Source organism: Bos mutus, chromosome 14 (assembly GCF_027580195.1).
Source record: "Bos mutus isolate GX-2022 chromosome 14, NWIPB_WYAK_1.1, whole genome shotgun sequence".
In the NCBI taxonomy this organism is placed as follows: Eukaryota; Metazoa; Chordata; class Mammalia; order Artiodactyla; family Bovidae; genus Bos; species Bos mutus.
In genome coordinates this window covers 27529345-27547113 of record NC_091630.1, presented here as the reverse complement: position 1 = coordinate 27547113, position 17769 = coordinate 27529345, and the positions used below count along the sequence as shown (strand labels likewise).

The window sequence follows — 17769 nt, the reverse complement described above, 5'->3', positions numbered from 1 at the left end:
ATTGGAGAAGGAAATGGCAACCCACTCCAGTATTCTTGCCTGGAGAATCCCAGGGACAGGGGAGCCTGGTGGGCTGCCATCTATGGGCTCGCACAGAGTCGGACATGACTGAAGCAACTTAGCAGCAGCAGCAGCGGCAGCAGCATAAGTATCAAATAGCCAAATTTTAAAGGAAGATTACCTTTTTCTAGAATTAAAAAAGAGAAGTTTCAAGCAACTGAAACAATCAAACACTAAGCCCAGGAATATACTTGATTTGTAGCTTTGTGAACAAGTTTTCCCATGCTCTTCTTTCATTGTAAGCAACAATCTACATCAGTTCTTAAAAGGATTGTAATCACATCAAGTTCTAGCTAGTATGCCTGTGGATTTCAAAGCTGTCCTGGAGTATAAACAATCTAAGAGCCAAGATATTTGATTGCCATAGTATTCTGATTTCATGAAAAATTCTTCTTTAAAATATATACTTTATCCTGTTCAGTTCAGTTCAGTCACTCAGTCGTGTCTGACTCTCTGCGACGTCATGAATCACAGCACGCCAGGCCTCCCTGTCCATCACCAACTCCCGGAGTTCACTCAAACTCACATCCATCGAGTCGGTGATGCCATCGAGCCATCTCATCCTCTGTCATCCCGTTTTCCTCCTGCCCCCAATCTCTCCCAGCATCAGAGTCTTTTCCAATGAGTCAACTCTTCGCATGAGGTGGCCAAAGTACTGGAGTTTCAGCTTTAGCATCATTCCTTCCAAAGAAATCCCAGGGCTGATCTCCTTCAGAATGGACTGGTTGGATCTTCCTGCAGTCCAAGGGACTCTCAAGAGTCTTCTCCAACAGCACAGTTCAAAAACATCAATTCTTTGGCACTCAGCCTTCTTCACAGTCCAACTCTCACATCCATACATGACCACTGGAAACACCATAGCCTTGACTAAACGGACCTTTGTTGGCAAAGTAATGTCTCTGCTTTTGAATACTCTATCTAGGTTGGTCATAACTTTTCTTCCAAGGAGTAAGCGTCTTTTAATTTCCTGGCTGCAGTCACCATCTGCAGTGATTTTGGAGCCCAGAAAAATAAAGTCTAACACTGTTTCCCCTGTTTCCCCATCTATTTGCCATGAAGTGATGGGACCGGATGCCATGATCTTAGTTTTCTGAGTGTTGAGCTTTAAGCTAACTTTTTCACTCTCCTGTTTCACTTTCATCAAGAGACTTTTTATTTCCTCTTCACTTTCTGCCATAAGGGTGGTGTCATCTACATATCTGAGGTTATTGATATTTCTCCCGGCAATCTTGATTCCAGCTTGTGCTTCTTCCAGGCCAGTGTTTCTTATGATGTACTCTGCACAGAAGTTAAATAAGCAGGTATTTTAAATTCCATTAATTCCCTTCACATTTGTTTCTTTTATCTTCACAAATTTTATGTTAAACCATTATTCATTTTCATTTGTTCTTCAGAATAATGCTTTCTGTGGAGACAAAAAGGATAAATATTTTAATCCAAAGGTTAGCTTTGCATCTGATAGACAGACACAGTGGTATATGGAATTTTCTAAGGAGAATTTTATCATTATAAAAAATAGGGGAAAAATCGCTGAATTATCTTTACATTAGAAAACCTGACATTCTGTTCTGATTTTGCTCAAATCCCTGTTACTACCATCTTGCTTTGTGTGATTAAGATCCTTGCTGTAACTCAGCAAGGGTTTTTGAACGCACCCCTGAAATGAAAAGACCCTGCTCAAATGAAATAAAGAATATAAAAATAATTCTACTTCTGTTTTACTTAGCGTGCCCTTAACTAACACATTCCCATAAAGTCGATTTCTGTTTTTCTAACGAAGTGCCTTCTCATCATTTCCCTTTTATATGTGAGAGCTTTCGGGGAGAAATCAGGAAGGAGAAAAAAAAAAAAAAAACTCCATTAGAGGAACAGAAGTAAAGATGGGAAACTAACAAAAATGCTTCTTTACTCTCTGAAAGTCTGGAAATTTATATTATAATCATGCTAACCATTTTGCTCTATTTGCTTTTTGAGGAAGTTGTAACCTTCTCTCTCTAGATCATGACAAATTAAGACTCTTTTTTGATGAAGGAAAGCAATTTACATGCAAATAATAATTCCAAAATATCAATCTTACTTTCTGCTCACATCTAATAATTAAAGACATGATTTCTCCCTTTTCTATACTCTGTAATACATTCTTTTTGGTGGGTTGTTTTTCCATTTTTTTGACATTTTGTCCTTCCTTTCCTAAACAAAAAAGGCTTTGACATAATTACTTCTAAGGATTGAACATAAAGCCATCTCCTCACATAGTTGACTTTCTGCTGGAATCCCAGAAATTCATTTTTAACCCTCTCTAGACCATTTGATCTCCTATTTGTTTCTTGAATGCATCAGGCTTCTTCCCACCTTAGGGCCTTTGTATGTAATAGTCTCCCAACACTCGCTCAAGGGTCTCCTCCTCAGTGAGTCCTTCTCTAGCTTCAATGTCTAGAAGTGCACACTCTCCCTTTCCCCTACCCCACCTCAGCACTCACTACTCTCATTCCTTGTTTTCTTATTCTTTTTGGCACTTCACTTTCTGTGATTTGCCATAATATATTCTATTCACTTATCTGCCTAACGATCTGTAGTCTACCACTAGTGTGTGGTCCTATGGCAGTGATTTTGTCAGTTTTGTCACATACGCTTTCTCAGTTCTTAGCATGGTGCCTGACACATAGTAGGTGCCCAATTAATGTCTGTTCTATGAATGAGGACCATGGAAGCACTAAAATGTTATTACAAATAGTTCTGAAGTCTATGTGTCCTCCCTGGATTTTCTGTGAACTGAATAATCATTTTATTACCACATGGGAGTTTGTGAGATTGTTTAATACTAAAATGATTTTCTCACAGTGAAAAGTTTGGACTCTAAAACTCTCAGGCAGAAATCACACTCTTAAGTGTTTGCAAGGACCAGGCATGTAAATAAGCTGAGGTTATGTGGGTCAGATTTAGACTGTGGGTAACTAGATGGAGTGTGTCTAAGACAATAAAGTGTAAAAACAAACAAACAAAAAACAAATAAATAAAAATAAAATTATTGTATCTATTTAAAAAAAAGACAAATGAGTTGCAGCTTTTCAGCATCATCAGGTACTTCCCATGGGACTTATTGCCCAGAGCCACTCGACTGTCTATTTCTTTCAAAGTAGAAAATTTGAAATTTTACTTGCAATTACCTGGCTCTTGGAAGTTAGCAATTAGCCAATTGTGAGATATGCCTGGTGGACTACAGAATGCTACACAAAATCCTGTCCCCCTAGAGTTGCTGCTCTTAATCCTCCCTTTAAGTTGAATGACGTGAAAACTTAATGAATTAAGTTGAATGACATGAAAACATGAATCCCTTGGAGGATTAAGTTGAATGACATGAAAACTGTAGAACACAGTTCAGAGCCTTGAGCATATACTCTAAAATCTAGAGCGAAGCGTAGTCAATCCTAAATAGCCATTGCATGCTCCTTTTATCCTCCCTCCTATTCTACCCCTGCTTTGGTTTTCTAAGAATATGAATACTTTCCAAACAGAAAACAACTACGACACCATCCTACAGTGCAAATAATGAGAAAAATAGGAAGTGCTTTGATATCTCTAGATTGTCAACATCCTGCACTTTAAAAGTGAAATAAGGTGACTGAACAAGCACTGTGATATGGTGACCGTTGATCCTATAACTGCAGACCCTGATGCAAACCAGGGTCTCCTGAAAAAAGGGAAGATTCGTATCAGGTGGGTCATGTGTGAATTTAGATTAATACTTAACAGACAAAGTAATTTTCCTTCTTTTTTAGTTCTTTCAGAGCCGATTCACTGTTACCTCGTTGTACCATCTCAACCACCCCATTAGACTTCATATCACCTTCTTAGAATTCCTTTATTCCAATTATCAGAACTGTGCCAGGCTATTTTTAGTGAGAAACTGTGTGTAAAGTCTTTCTTTTTGCTACACTCCCCCCTTGAATGATCTGAAAATTGTCACTCCACTGAAATAAAGTCATGTCTTCTTTCAATATGCAGCTTACCTACTCTGATATTTTTACTTGAAAATTAGTAACACTGACTTGTTGTTCCTACAAACATGAAAAACAGAAAACAGCAAATAAAGGGATATTTAAATAAGAAAGCAAACTCATTCATCTGAGCATTTTACTGACAACTTGTAAAAAGAAGTTGAACAAATACAGTCATTTCTTGCCTAAAGACTATGTTTTAAAACTAATGGCACCAATAGATGTCATATATAAATGAGTAGGAGTTGGAAAAATTGGACAGATAATAAGCAGTTCTGTGAACAAAGGGATGTGGCAAAATGCTGACTGTTTAAGAATATGGTCCAAGAAATTACACAATCAATAGAATTGCCAGGCATCTTCCATCTTTGGATCAATTAGGTTAAGAACTAAAAGTATCCATATTATGCTAATTTCAGTACACAATTAAGAGAAAAGGTATCAAAAGAATAGAATTAAAACTTCCATAGAAAAGAAAACAAAAAGAAAGTATAGCAAATTGTAATTCAAGCTGCAAAAAAGGCATGAAACATTCTAGGTGACTCGCTTGGACAAAGAAATCAAACAGTCTAGTAAAATAAAGACAGGGAGACAAATGTAGTTACCAGGAATAACACAACTGGTGGGGAAAGTTTTCTGCATAAGAAACTAAAAAGAGACAGATTAACAAATGGAAACAGCTAAGAGGAAACTGAAGCCATCCGTGAAATGAAACTTTACCTACTACCAAAGAAAAACTCTTTGGTATTTTTAAAGGTAATAAAATCAGAAAAAATATCTTTGGTATTTTTAAAGGTAGTAAAATCATACCTTTAAGTATACAAACCACTTTACTTAAAAGTGGAAGTCACTCAGTTGTGTCTCTTTGTGACCCCAAGGACTATATAGTCCTTGGAATTCTCCAGGCCAGAATACTGGAGAGGGTATCCTTTCCCTTCTCCAGTGGATCTTCCCAACCCAGGGATAGAACACAGGTCTACCTGTTCTGCAGGCGGATTCTTTTCCAGCTGAGCCACCGGGGAAGCCCAAGATTACTGGTGTGGGTAGCCTATCCTTTCTCCAAGGGATCTTCCTGACCCAGGAGTAAAACCAGGGTTTCCTGCATTGCAGGAGGATTCTTTACCAGCTGAGCTATCAGGGAAGCCCAAGTTTTGCTTAAATTTTCTCATTTTAGCCTCATGAGAAATTAGGTAGATAAAAACTGTCATTTTGTATGTGAGCAAAAATAAGTTTAAGTGATTTTATGATTTTCCCAAAGTCTTCCAGGAATTTAAAGAGTCAGAGCTCAAACTCAAACTTGTGTATATTATTTCACAATCCACAAAAAGTTAATTTTTCCATATTGAGTTTTTCAGACACAATATTATGTGCTAAAGTAAGTGTCAAAAATATAGCCCAAATCTTTCCTTCTAACCTAGACTTGGCCAACCATTTCCATTCTTTCCACTCTGGGAACTACCATAGGAGAAACCTACATTACCAGAATGATTGACTGCAGTACAAATTTATGATTTCCAACCTCAGCTGGGCCTTTCCTGCAGCACAACAACCATTGTGCTCATCACTGGTTGGCTCCTTGGGGCTTCCCTGGTGGTTCAGTGGTAAAGAATCCACCTGCAGTGCAGGAGTTGCAGGTTTGATTCCTGGGTTGGGAAGATCCCCTGGAGAAAGAAATGTCAACCCACTCCAGTATTCTTGTATGGAAAATGCCATGGACAGAGGAGCTTGGTGGGCTACAGTACATGGGGTTGCAAAAGAGTTGGACATGACTTAGCAGCTAAATAATGTTAGCTCCTTATCCCATTTCTCAACATATAAACCAGAGCAGTTATCAACTTTCCTCCCCCCTCAGCCTTCCCTCTCCTCTGCCTGCCCTACTTTCAGCAAATTAGTTATCTCTCTGCTCAACCAGGACAATGGGTGCTGTTTGATATCAATTGTTTCTCCTCTAAAAACTTAGTAATCTTTCCCCTATTCTTACACCTTGTTTTCCATCTACCTCAAAGGAAGAGAAGCTCTTTCCATCTATGCCTCTGATTTTTATTTTTCAACTTGTTCCTTTAACTAACAACACCCTTTAAATTTTTTAAAATTTTAATTTTATTTATTTGGCTATGCCAGGTCTTAGTTGCAGCACTTGGGATATTTAGTTATGGTACAGGAACAATTAGTTACAGCTTGTAAGATCTAGTACCCTGACCAGGGGCCGAACCTGGGCCCTCTGTATTGGGCACATGGATTCTTAGCCACTGGACCACCAGAGAAGTTCCTAACTATTTCCTGCATAGAAGCACCATTCTCCTGTCTTGCAGATCCGTTCTATTTTCCTCCACTTTGCCTCCGTTTCACTGCCATCTCAATTTTCTCCTTCTGTTTACCACCATTCTCATTGAACAGACAGACAGTGAAGTCGCTCACGTGACCCCATGGACTATAGCCTACCAGGCTTCTCCATCCATGAGATTTTTCCAGGCAAGGGTACTGGAGTGGGGTGCCATTTCCTTCTCCAGGGGATCTTCCTGACCCAGGAATCGAACCTGGGTCTCCCGCATCGCAGGCAGATGCTTTTACCATCTGAGCCACCAGGGAAGCAGATGACAATCCTAGCTCAGCTTCCTCGTGGGTACTGCTCACATCTGGCCCAGAGAATTGGACCTAGTAGCCATTAAGCAAAACTTTCTCAAATGAATAAATGAATGAATGAGTGAACTTCTACTTTTTAGTTTCCCTAAAAGGATTTATGAGCAGATTCCTTTTAGGAAAGTGGTGATTAGAAGCAACTTTGCTGTTCAAAAGGATTTCTTACATGAAGGAAGTGTCATTTACTACTTAGTGCTGTGTGCTAAATCGCTTCAGTCACGTCCAACTCTTTGTTACCCTATGGACTGTAGCCCACCAGGCTCCTCTGAGTGGGTTGCCATGCTCTTCTCCAAGGGATCTTCCTGACTCAGGGATCGAACATGCACCTCTTATGTCTCCTGGATTGGCAGGCCTATTCTTTACCACTTGCACCACCTGGGAAATCTATTTACTGCTACTTGTTTTTATAAATTGTGCATATTTTCCATGCCTTCCTTCCTTCTTCTCTCTCTACACCATCTCCACCCTCTCCCACCCCAGATGGGAACTGGCATTCTGTACTCATCACACTGTTGTATACTGTTACATTGTCTGTTACTGTATAACAACTAACCTCAAAGCTTAGAGGCTCAGCTAGACAATCCCTGCATGGGCTCCTGTACACAGCTGGGTCAGATGACGACTGAAAGCTAGAAAAACTAAGGCAGAGCTGCAAGTGTTCTTCTGACCTGGACTTGTAGGATATACAGCATCATTTCTGCTGTATTCTGTTGGTTACAAGTAAATCAAGGCCAGTCGTAATTTAAAGGGAGGAAACTATCCAAGGGCGTGAATACTGGGAGGAAAAGTTCACTGGGAAACTATGCTAGATGAGAAGCTGTCTTTGGAGTTTGACTGCTACATATATTCAATTGTGTATGTGTAAACCTTCTAAACTTAGCTATTAAAGTACAAGAATTGTGTTTTTGAGTTCCTACCGATTAGTAAATGATTGCTAAAGACATCATTATGTCAGTCATGCACCAAAAATACAACTAACCAAATTTATACAAAACCATTTCTAGAGGTTCAAGACCATTTTAAGTAATGATGACGTGTGCTGTATATGTAGAACAGTAATGTTAAGTGGGGCTTTCCAGGTGGCGTTAGTGGCAAAGAATCCACTTGCCAACGCAGGAGACATAAGAGAAGCAGGTTCGATCCCGGGGCAAGAAGATCTCCTTTAGGAGGGCATGGCAACTCACTCCAGTATTCTTGCCTGGAGATGCCATGGACAGAGAAGCCTGAAAAGCTACAGTCCATAGGGTCGCAGAGTCAGACACTGAAGCTACTTAGCATGCAGGCAATGTTAAGTCAGCCTGTAAAGCAAACAATCCGGATTGAGCACGGTTTAGCAAACATTAACTGACATCATCCATGGGCCCAGCACTGTGCTTGCCATTGGACCCAGTTGCCTTAAGAATGAATTACAGGACTTCTTTAGTGGTCCTGTGGTTAAGAATCCACCTGCCAATGCAGGGGACACAGGTTTGATCCCTGGTCTGGGAGGATCCAACATGCCTCAGGGCAATTAAGCCCATGGGCCACAACTGTTGAGCCCAAGGGTCACAACTACTGAAGCCCACACGCCCTAGAGCCTGTGCTCCACAACAAGAGGTGCCTCCAAAGTGAGAAGCACACGTGCTGCAGCTAGAGAGTAGCCCCCTGTGGCCTCAGCTAGAGAAATCCTGAGAGCAGCAACAGAGAATCAGCACAGCCAAATATAAAAAGAAATGACTGAATGAATTTTTAAAAGAATGAATTACAGTTGGCCCTTCTGTCTTTAGGTTCCACATCAACAATTCAACCAACCATGAATTAATTTCGTGTTAGCTGATTCTGCAGATGAAGCCTCCACCTACGGCAGAGAGCCGCTGCTCTACTATGCATTTTATGCCGTGCTGTGTTAAGTCGCTTTAGCTGTCTCCGACTCTTTGTGACCCTATAGACTTTAGCCCGCCAGGCTCCTCTGTCCATGGGATTCCAGAGGCAACAATACTGGAGTGAGTTGCTGTGCCCTCCTGCAGGGTATCTCCCTGACCCAGGGATCAAACCCATGTCTCCAGTGGCTCCCCCATTGTAGGCAGATTCTTTACCACTGAGCCACCAGGGAAGCCCACGCATTTTATACAAGGAGCTTAAGCATCCGTGGGTTTTGGTTTCTGCTGAGGTCCCTGAAACAAATTCCCCATGGATCCCAAGGGACAACTGTAAATGCAAATTAACTCCTTATACGCATATTCTCTCTATTAGCTAGCTGTGCTGTGCTCAGTTGTGTCTGACTCTTTGCGACCCCATGGAGTGCACTTTGCCAGGCTCCTCTGTCCATGGGATTCTCCAGGCAAGAATACTGGAGTAGGTTGCCATTCCTTCTCCAGGGGATCTTTCTGACCCAGGGATTGAACCTGGGTCTCCTGCACTGCAGGCGGATTCTTTACCACTACTGCTGCTGCTGCTGCTGCTAAGTTGCATCAGTCGTGTCCGACTCTGTGCGACCCCATAGACAGCAGCCCACCAGGCTCTCCTGTCCCTGGGATTCTCCAGGCAAGAACACTGGAGTGGGTTGCCATTTCGTACCACAAGCACCATCTATTAGAGCAATAAAATATTTATAATTGAAACACATCTACAACTTTAATTTTAAAGGTAAAAGTTTATTACCAAGATTATAGTAGAATCTAAAGTCAAAACCACACAGAGAATTAAGAAAGAGATACAGTCATCCCTCAGTGTCCATGGGGTATTGGCTCCAGAACCCATGGCAGATGTTCAAGTCCCATTTTCAGCCTTCCCTACCCTCTCTTATACAAATCATGTAGTACTGTGTTAATTTATTGAAAAAAATCCACATATAAGTGGACTCCTACAGCTCATACCTCTTGTTCAAGGGTCAACTGTATATGTAGGTGTCAGAGAGGGAAAGAGAGAGAGAAAACAAAAGAAAGGAAGGAAGGGCAAATTCACATGCTTATTCCTTCAGGAAACCTATTCTACATATTTACAGAATAATTATTCAGCAGAGATGCTTAAAGAACCCTTGTGAAATCTGAAAAAATTTTAATCCATTTATCAAAGAAAAGATTATAGGGCTTTCAAGGTTCTTAAGATAACTAAAATGATAATGTAATATTGAGCAAAAAATGCCAATCTTAAGAACTTGATAAATTGCATGCTGCTGCTGCTAAATTGCTTCAGTTGTGTCCGACTCTGTGTGACCCCAGAGACGGCAGCCCACCAGACTCCCCCGTTCCTGGGATTCTCCAGGCAAGAACACTGGAGTGGCTTGCCATTTCCTTCTCCAATGCGTGAAAGTGAAAAGTGAAAGTGAAGTCGCTCAGGTTGTCTACTTGTCCAACTCCTAGCGACCCCATGGACTGCAGCCTACCAGGCTCCTCTGTCCATGGGATTTTCCAGGCAAGAGTACTGGAGTGGGGTGCCGTTGCCTTCTCAGGACAAATTGCATAATAAACTATTAAAAACCAATAGGGTTTTTAAACTGATATGAATATGCCATCTGCATATTTCTGATATGTATGATATGTAAACTTAAACTACATTTTATGTTTTATAAATGTGTTACTTAAACAAAATCATATTCGCAGAAAGGATTTCCACTTGCTTTGAAATATTATTATTTCAAAGCTGAAAAGCCTGAGTATAATGTTATAGAAGAAACACCAGCTGGTTACCATATCACGCTATAATGAAATTTGCAAATGAAAACTGGAGAGGGAAATAATATTCCCAATGGTTGATATGCTAAGATAATTGTGTTGCTAAAGAGAAAAAATTAAATCCAATCTGTATATTAAAGCTAGACTGCATCATAAAAATATTTCACAAAATAATAATCTACATTTATCCTAAAAAGTTAAGTATTTAAAATAAAATTTATTAAAAAATTTATTAAAAGTCTTACAGATATTCTAAAATTGAAACGCCACTTCAAGAACAATAAAATATCAAAACTATTCATTTTCTCCACTGTTTCCCATACCCCATAAAAAATAAAATGTTTAATTGTGTGTGTGTGTATGTAACAGCCTCAGTCCCCCACTTCCTCTGTAGGTCTACACTGGACACAAACTCAAGTGGTCAAATGAATAAAGTTATATAATAATGGTTGTTCAGTTTTTCAGTCATGTCTGACTCTTTGCAACCCCAGGGACTACAGCACACCAGGCTTTCCTGTCCTTCACTGTCTCCCAGAGTTTGCTCAGACTCATGCCCACTGAGTCCCTGATGCCATCCAATCATCTCATCCTCTGTCACCCCTTCTAAACTAATATAACAATTAATTTGCTAATGAAATAAAATGTTTGAAGTTACATTTGCCAATTTTTCATCACCAAGGTATTTATGCATTGCCTTTATCTCTGGCACGCCCTTGGTTTCTTTCTTTTCTTCCAGTCTATGTCTTACTGTACCTTCCCAAATCTCCAACAACCCCTTCTCATGACAGATTTTAAAAGTTTGATAATCAGTTGACTCCCCTTGGTCATATCACACCCCTTTGTATTCCCCATTAAAATATAGTCAGCCCTCTATAGCTGTGGGTTCTGCATCCAGAAATTCAAACAACCTAGGATCAAAAATATTCAAAAAGTTTTTCAGAAAGTTCCAAAAGGCAAAACTTATATGTGCTGTGCTCTGGAAATTATTTACATATCATTTACATTGTATTTACAACTATTTACATAGCATTTACATTGTACTAGGTATTGTATGGAATCTAGGGATGATTTTAACCATAGGGAGGATGTGTGTAGGTGATATGCAAATACTATGCCATTTTATATAAGGGACTTGAATATCCACAGATTTTGTTATTCTCCGGGGTCCTGAAGCAAAACTCCTGCAGATACTTAAGGGATGACAGTAATTGAACAAGGGATAATTCAAAGGCCTACTTTACTCAATCTAATTTAAATGGGTTATAACCCAGAAGCTTTGACAACTTGTTACATAATACAGGTTATGATGAGCATGCTTAGTCACTCAGTCATGTCCAACTCTTTGTGACCCCATGGACTGTAGCCCACCAGGCTCCTCTGTCCATGGGGATTCTCCAGACAAGAAATCTGGAATGGGTTGCCGTGCTCTCCTCCCAGGGATCTTCCCAACCCAGGGATCGAACCCCAGTCTCCCACACTGCAGGCAGATTCTTTACCATATGAGCCACCAGGGAAGCCCAATACAAGTTAATAAAATGATAACTGAAAGTGGGGATATAAAGTTAAAATTCAGAATTTTTATTTTTAAAAAAATATATGGTCCTTTTAAGTAAAATTTTATTCAGATATCTTAAATATACGTGCTGTCACCAGACATACATACAGGGCTTCCCTGGTAGCTCAGAGGTTAAAGCGTCTGCCTCCAATGATTAACTCTGATTTTAATAAATATTTCCTGACGGTGATTGGCATATTGTCTCTATGTTTGTCTGTTGATTACTGATTTTTACTACTTTTTCCTCTTTTTTATCAACCATATGACATTGATCATTTCTAACAGTTCTCCTAATAATAATTTTCAGTAGAAATTGAAATAAATGCATATACCAAGATTACTGTTTATGTACATATGTTCCTTTATCATGTTATTTACAACAAACAGAATTTGCTGGAGTTTATTTCCCCCCATTTCTAGCAGAGTAGTATTTACCTTACAATAAATTTAGCATCTTTAATAAATACCCATTAACTTGAATGGAATATGAATTTATTAATATTATGTTATCTATAAATTTTAAACAAAGCCTCATCCAGTGATCAGTTTAACTGTGTTGTATTTACAATATCTCAATTCTTAATGCTTTAAGAACCATTGTGTTTGATTAGAAGAAAGTCTAATTTTCTCAGAATCATTCTGATTTTTCTCTTCCTGTTCTGTGGGGCATGTGGGATGGAAGGAGGTGATTCTTAGATATAATTAGAGCTGTGGGAGGTATCTCTGAGCTCCAGGACCAACTGTTGTTGCTGCCGTCTGCTCTGCTGACCTAGTTGATCTGTGGCCCATGCTGCTGATGATTTTCTCTAACAGCTAATCTCTGCTCCTCTCTCTCTCTGAGCAATAAGGAGGTTCTGTCTTCTTCTCATAGTCAGCTCTTTTAAAGAGGTCTCCCAGGACTTCCTTGGTGGTCCAGAAGTTAAGAATTCACCTGCCAATGCAGGAGACATAGGCTCAGTCCCTGGTCCAGGAAGATTCCACATGCCACAGAGCAACTAAGCCCATATTCCAAAGCTACTGAAGCCTGTGACTCTAGAACTCGTGCTCTGCAACAAGAGAAGCTACTCCAATGAGAAGTCTACCCACCGCAAAAGCCCTGGCTCTCTGCAACTAGAGAAAGCCTGTAAGAGCAATGAAGACACAGAACAACCAAAAATAATAAATTAATTCAAATTTTTTGGGAAAAAAAAAATAAAGAAGTGTCCCAGAGCAGGGCTTTTAGGACACCTAATAACACAGTTCTTTCCTTTAACAAGGATCACAGATTTGAGGATTGGACCAGATAAGCCCTGTAACAATGTTCAAGCAAAAAATCAACAATGAAGATCTGTAATTGTGGCATGTACCCTTTATTCTGCCAGTCCACCTTCCCATGTCATACTGTCATACATGTTTTCATCCTGTTTCCTCCTTTTGAGCCTCAAAGTATCCCCCTAGCAGCCCGATTGGTGTGTCTTCCTGAGAGCTGGGCTTCCGAGGTGGCTCAGTGGTAAAGAATCCGCCTGCCAATGCAGGAGACACAGGAAATTAGGTCAGGAGGATCCCCTGGAAAAGGAAATGGCAACCCACTCCAGTATTCTCACCTGGAAAATCCCATGGACAGAGGAGCCTGGTGAGCTACAATCCATGAGGGTTGCAAAAAGTTGGACACAACTGAGCAACTGACCATACACGCATCAGAGAGCCAACTGCAAAGGAAAAATGTGGTTTGTAAAGTCAACACTGCTGCTTAAACATGTCTTTTTTAAAGTGGGAACATTCAACACCAAGATCATCAGCCAAAGCTGAAAAGCGTTAAGTCCAACTTGATGAAAAGTTTTAAACATTCTGATCTTAGCCTTTTGTGATTCCTGGAGTTACTTTCATTTTCATATATAGCATTTCACTGCAAATATAAACTAGTTAATAAACTGGTTCTTTTCAAGTTGGGTATATAATTTCTTTTTTATGCTAGAATATTTTTTAATTAATTTATTTTTATTGAAGGATAATTGCTTTACAGAATTTTGCTGTTTTCTGTCAAACTTCAACATGAATCAGCTGTAGGTATACATATATCCCCTCCCTTTTGAACCTCCCTCCCGTCTCCCTCCCCATCCCACCCCTCTAGGTTGATATAGAGCCCCTGTTTGAGTTTGCTGAGCCAAACAGCAAATTTGATAGTCAAAAGTATTGCAGAGTCTTAGCCTATAATTTAGTTGAATGAATTCAAACTTAATATTGCCCCTAAAGGATAGGGAAATGAAATAATACTCACAAAAATGATAGTTAAGCATAGTTGTAAAGAAACTTGACACCACAAAAAAAACTATTGAGAAATCTGAGGTTGAGAAGAATAATGATTTAAGACTAACAACTTGGATAGAAAATAGAGGCAATGAGTTCATTGTGAGAGAAAGTAGCTTATCTTAGGGTATTCTGAGCTTCTCCTTAAAACAAATATCTCTGATTTCTTTCAATGGTTCCCATTGAAAACATGAAAATCACAGTGATGAAAGTGCTACTGCTTATCCTGTATTCTTAAAATCTAAAATGGCATGTTGAAATGAAAGAAGTTTCTGCTGAAGCAGCTATAAATGTAGCATTCACATAAACATAAATAGAAATTAATTAAGAGTAAATATCCTTTCAGACAGTCTTTTTAAAAATTTTTTATTCATTCATCCATAATGGACATTTTCTACTGTGAACACTTATATACCAGTTTTTGTTGTTGCTTTTATTTGGCTGCGCTGGGTCTTAAGTTGCGACTTGTGGGATCTAGTTTGGGCTTCCCTGTTGGCTTAGATGGTAAAGAATCTGCCTGCAGTGTGAGAGACCTGGTTTGACTCCTGGGATCCCTGGGGATCTAGTTATCTGACCAGGGATCAAACCTGGGCTTTTTGCATTAGGAGTGCAGAGTCATAACCACTGGATCACCTGGGAACTCCCCAGATAACCATTTATTTTATATGATTATATTAATATAAATACTACTACATAACTTTTGTCATTTATACTAACAGCATCCACAACAGGTATAGTTAGTCTAAATATAACAAATGTCCAGGCGTCAGTGAATTAAATGACCATGATTGTTACAGGAACATAAAGGAAGGGTAAAGTGCACAAGTATTTATTTTAGCACCTACTGCTAAGTGTTTGGTGCTTTACCTGGCCTTTCTTATTTAATTTTCACACTTCAATATATTTTTTTGTTATTCAAAGATCCATTCTATAGATTGAAAAATAAGTCAGACCCATGAATTCGAGTAACTTTCTGAATGCCATGCCTTGTGTTCACCATAGAACCTAATTCTATACTCATTATTCTAACTGTAGATTAAAGAGAGTTCCTTCTCACCATAGTACTGACTTTCAGATAGGATTGCCACCTCCTTAAAGGTTCCTTTGCTTTAATACTTACAGGGCATAGTGATTATTATTATACCTTAACTCTCTCCCCTTGATAGTAGTCATATCATATTTCTTTCCCCCTCTTTGTTATTTTTCTTCTTGATCTAATAGATTTATATAAAGGTGAATCTGTGAGGCAGTACCCATACAGTCACTTCCATCAAGAAAAAAAAAAAAATCTGAACACCACAAAACAATCTTCAGAAGACTTGAAACAGCATGTAAAACCCTGTCTGTGTCCTGCGTGCTAAGTCGCTTCCGTTGTGCCAGACTCTGTGACCCCATGGACTGTAGCCCGCTGGGCTCCTCTGTCCATAGGATTCTCCAGGCAAGAATACCGGTGGGTTGCCATGCCCTCCTCCAGGAGATCTTCCCTACTCAGGACTCAAACCAGAGTCTGCTACACTGGCAGATCGGTTCTTTTCCATGCGGGCCACCTGGGAAGCCCATGTAAAACCTTGACCAGCTTAAACTAGTTTTGCCTCCTTGAATGGGTTATTGATTAATCAGACTTTGAGTTCTTTTATAGAGACAGCACTGCGCATGCACAAGACTGGAACCCAGGTCTCTGGGATGACTCCCGAAACAAGAATCTTTAGTCTGTAGAGCTTTAAGAATAGAAATGTTACCACAAAGAGGTAAGTCCTTCAACAAGGGAATGCTTGCTTCCAGCAACACATAGCTTCTATGGATTGATTTGAGACTAAGCAATCAGCACCCAAGTTTGAAATTTTCCTGACCCCTTTAAATTCTTCCTGAACCCGGGATGGAGGGGGAAGATTTAAGACTGCTGTCTCCTTGCCAGTTGACCTTGCAATAAAGCGCATGCGTTTGTCAAAACCTGGTGCCATAGTATTGGCTGCTGTGCCTTTTGGGCAGTGAACCTTTGCCTAGTAACAGATTGACTGAGGTCATACAGATCCTCTTTAGATGTTCAGATTAATTCATACAGAGCACCTTAATGTCAAAACAACAAATCTAATTATTAATTTGATATATCACATGATAATTTTTGTAATTATTAAACTTTTAATTGCACTCTAGTTGCCCCCAACACCATTAAATTCTGCTATATTATCTACTGCTCTCTTTTATAACTAGTTGAAACTATAATCATTATGTACATGCCAGACTCATGTCTATCTGTATCTATAGTAAACTGAAACTTACCCCAGTTATTTACACAGTTTCATATATTTTTTTCAGATGTGATTGGGCGTGTTCAGAATGGTATGGCTGTAGGCCATATATTTTCTGAAGTTGACTAACTTATTATAAATAGATACTGTAGTTGTTAATTAGTTGGAGGAACAAATAGAAAATGTTGAAATTATGAAGACTTGCCAGAAATTGGTCTATTTTATTAATCTTTTCAAAGAACCAGTTTTTTGTTTATGCCACTATATTTATATAATCAATTTATTCTTTTCTTTTTCTTAAGAGTGAAAGCAGATTTATTCAGGGACATATACATGCCATAGACAAAATGTTGGCTGTATCATAAGGAGAGCAGGCCCCAGAGTATCCAATATTTATTCTTAATATCATTATTTTCTTTTAATTTATTTCTGTTTGGTATAATATTCTTTTCTTAATTTCTTACATTAGATGTGTAAGCCACTAATTTCTCAGTCTTCCTTCTTTTTTAATATTTGCATTCATGAAATTTTCCTTATCTCTTAAGTTACATTCCATTCATTTTTATGCATAATTTTTCAAAATAGTATCAATTATCTAAATTCAAATAGAAGTATCTAAATTTGAATAGATCAAAATATTATCTAAATTCTACTTTTTTTCTTTGATCCCAAAAGGTGTTTTCTAATTTTTCACTGGAGTGTGACTAATATTTTTTAATTGAGTTCTAATATTATTTTATTATGATCAGAGAATGTGATCAGCTTAAACTCGTTTTCAATGTTTGTTGAGTGTAGTTTGTTGCATATGTACTCTCTAATTATTATGCATAAAGTTTCGATCATATATGCATTAAATAGGCTAGTTAACAGTGTTATTTGACTCTTCACCACTTTCTTACTATTTTTTTGCCAAATGTGCCTGTTGAGTTTAAGAGATGTCTATTACAATTTCCCCACTATGACTATGGATTTGTTTATTTCAGGATGTAACTCTACCAGATTTTTTATCTTTATTTTGTTTGTGTTTAGATACACACAGGTTCAGAACTGTTATATCTTCTTGCATGCTGCATGCTAAGTCACTCTTTGCAACCCTGTGGACTGTAGCCACCCCCAGGCTTCTCTGTCCATGGGATTCTCCAGGAAAGAATATTCTCCAGGAGTGAGTTGCCATTTCCTCTTCTAGGGGGGTCTTCCTAACCAGGGATGGAACCAGTGTCTCTTACATCCCCTGCCTTGCCAGACGTGTTCTTTACCTTTAGCACCACCTGGGAAGCCTTGTTATATCTTCTAACTATAACAATAAGTTTTTCCTTCTGTGAGATGTT

At 39.0% G+C, this 17769-nt stretch overlaps 1 non-coding gene across 1 annotated transcript; it reads right to left on the bottom strand.

The window, feature by feature from the left end:
- Positions 1 to 6573: 6573 nt before the first annotated feature.
- Positions 6574 to 6647, bottom strand: TRNAR-GCG (transfer RNA arginine (anticodon GCG)). The gene has a single exon. It is a non-coding gene; the product is annotated as a tRNA-Arg (tRNA).
- Between the last annotated feature and the right edge of the window lie 11122 nt (positions 6648 to 17769).